Source organism: Sinocyclocheilus anshuiensis, unplaced genomic scaffold (assembly GCF_001515605.1).
Source record: "Sinocyclocheilus anshuiensis isolate Anshui unplaced genomic scaffold, SAMN03320099.WGS_v1.1 scaffold1100, whole genome shotgun sequence".
Lineage (NCBI taxonomy): Eukaryota > Metazoa > Chordata > Actinopteri > Cypriniformes > Cyprinidae > Sinocyclocheilus > Sinocyclocheilus anshuiensis.
In genome coordinates this window covers 14,690-17,962 of record NW_015552633.1, presented here as the reverse complement: position 1 = coordinate 17,962, position 3,273 = coordinate 14,690, and positions in this window count along the sequence as shown.

Below are 3,273 nucleotides of genomic sequence, written 5' to 3'. Positions count from 1 at the left end.
GGTGCTTAATTACATGCCGCCTGCTCCCCGCTTCTAATAACCTGTCATTTGGGGGGAATTTGAATGTCACACCATATTGTGGAGCTGTAATGGTGTCCGGCAGATCCACTGATGGGACGTTTTAGGACAATTACAGCAGATATTCAAATCGCAGGTGGGATATTGAGTGACCCGCAGCATACACTGATTTTCTGTCACTGAGACACACACACACACTTCCTCCTCCACACTCAGAACTTGACCCTGCGATCCTCCGCGCTTGACATTGACAAAATGAACGCCTCCGCCGCCGAAATAGTTTAACTGTAGCCTGATCGCTTTTATTATCCTTCTAATCCAGATATCAGCTATTTCATCAGGCCGGAAGATATGCATGTCATGAATTATTTTGACACGGGGACCTTTTAATTTTCTCCAGCAATATTTCATCCCACCAATCAGCGGCTGAAGTCAGCGGTGGCGCACGGCCGTGGCGGTGTTAGAGGACAGTGCTCTCCCGACGGCTTCAAATCATCTGGGAGCTGTAATGAGCTATGGACACAATTATTATCATCTCCTGTGCTCACACATTTCATCAGCCCAAGGGGGGCAGACGCAAGATCACACACAAAGGGTGCCTTAAACATGACATGAGCTGTTTTAAAGTGTCACATTATATGCCAGGATATTCTAGGTTAAGTTCAAACTTTATGACAGCATCTGTTAGAATGTAACTTTTTGTGTTTGCATTAATGTACTTACAATGAAAGTCTAGGGGGCGATTTTGAAAATAGATCAAATGTAAAAATTCTGGCACTTTCTGATAATCTTCAGTAATTTTCTGAGAAGTTACTCATTATCTTCTATTATTTTCAATAATCTGTTACACTAGAAAATACGTCACACTCTGTTACATCATGACTTTAAAGGTACTTTGATAACACTAAAACATTAAACATGTTAGCATGAGGCTAGTGTGATTGAATTACCTACAATTTGCACTTTATCAGCTTTAACTATACAAAGTAATTTAAGTGACCCCAAATAAATACTTGTAGGAACTTAGGTGTGCATAATGTTACATTCACAGTAACTACGCAGATGTTTATCCACCAAGAAAAGTAGTCCCACCTTCAAAGGTCAATTCTTGCACAATTTGAGCTGAAAATGCACAATTTATTTGATTCCTTTTCTGTCAGATTTTAGCACTTCTTTGCAATGTTATTGAAATGCAATATTGATAACCAATGTTTGAGATTTCAGTCTTTTTCCATTCAGGGCCCAGAGACATTACCAAGATAGTATTCACCCATAAATGTTTACATTTTTACATTATCAAAATATGACCATGGTTAATTTTAAGTAGCCTGTATTCAATTTTGAGTGCAATGCTCACATCTCAAAATCCAAACAACGATGGATACACTGTAAAAAAAAAAATCGGTGACATCATTTTTTACAGTGTAGTACTAAAACCCAGATCTCCATTTTTTTTTTTTGATAATCCATTACACTTGAATTTATGTCACAATATGAAAGAAAAAGATCTGTTGCTACTTCCGTTACATCACAACTTTAAAGAGATTTTGACAACAGTTAAACATTAAAATGTTAGCATTAAATTGTTATAATAGAATCATCTACAACTTCGTACAAAGCTATATCCAATGTAATGATATATAAAGTACTTTAACCAACCCCAAACAATTCCTTAAAGGAATAACGCATAATGTTACACTCATAGCAATTACAGTAACACATATGCAGATGTTCATCTGCTGAGAAAAGTAGTCCAATGTTACAGTTTAAATATGTAATAAACATTTTTACAGAATAATTGTATTTAAAACTACTAAAATAAATTACGAGCTTCAAATGTATGTTTTTAAATACTCCAAAATGTCTTGCCCCATAGATTTCTGATTGTAAATACATTTATGTGAACATGTTTTCAAAGGTTTTTACAAAATGAGATGTGATTCGAAATTATTTCCAGTGAAAATCAACATTATGCCATATTGCTTTTTATTTAACCCAGTATTGTTTTAAGCTTGCTAATTCAACTTCATTAAAATATATACATGCTCAAACATGGAACATTAGTTAAGTAAATAAGAAACAGACTTCCTTACAGAGGAATCACAAGACCCAAATTTTAAACCTGCATACCATCTCTTTTAGACTGTCTGGTTGAACTAACCTTGCTGTATCTTGATTTCTGGAGATAGATGTATGTGGAAAAGCTGGTTCCATTCTATGATCTGGTGAATCTATGACCTTCTCTGAGCCAGATGATGACCCTAGATTTAAAATGAAACATTACAGAACATTACACAACAAGACGCCATTCCATCAGCCTTTGAGGAAAAGAAAAATGTTTCAGTTAAATCTCCAGTATCAGCACCAGCACTGATTACACACACACTTTCACATCCTCAAAAAGTTATTTGACATAAATTACGGGTGTCACATCATTTTCCCGCACATAGAATGTAATTTACGGCTGATCCCATTGACTGGGAGCTGAACCTCAAATAAAATCGTCAAACTGCCTGGGCAATAAGATGCACCTTTCTCTCCCATCAGCACACAATCAGCCTGCCGGCCGCAGGCAGATTAACAATGCAAATACTGCTCATGATAGTAACGACACATTTATGCACAAATACGGAGCTGTGGTCGATATCTTTGAGCGCCAGGGAGGTTTGGAGGCACTAGCTTTATCTGCTTCCCTCTTCATATAAAATGAACTGCCTAGTGAGAGGAGGGAAGAGATGCATCTGTAATACTCAATAAATTAAAACATGTTTTAGCGGAATTCACAGCAACACACTGTATTTGTGTCCAAGGTGAGTTTAAAGGTCTTTATGACAGTTTGCTTTTCAGTCAAATGTAAAACAATGAAAAACATAAGGTTTATGAGTATGATGAATATGTATATATACTGTATATATTATATAAGGCTTATATTAAACTATAAAATGAGCTTTTCTAGATGGTTTTCTACATTTACATCAGCAAAATGTTTATGAACAGAGTTCAGTGACTTTATGAACAACAACATAAAAGACAAGAAACAAGAAAGTGATTCAGTTTACCTGTATTCTTCTGACCTAACTGCCAAAAAAAAAAGAGTACAGCATGAAATATTGTATCATATTTGGCAACTCATAAGTTAGACATTAATATGTTAAACTCATATTGTGGAAATTACAATAGATTTACCTTTGGTCGCTGAAAACGTGGCACTTCTTGTTCACCTTGGTACTGCTGGCCCTAAAAGTTTCATCATTT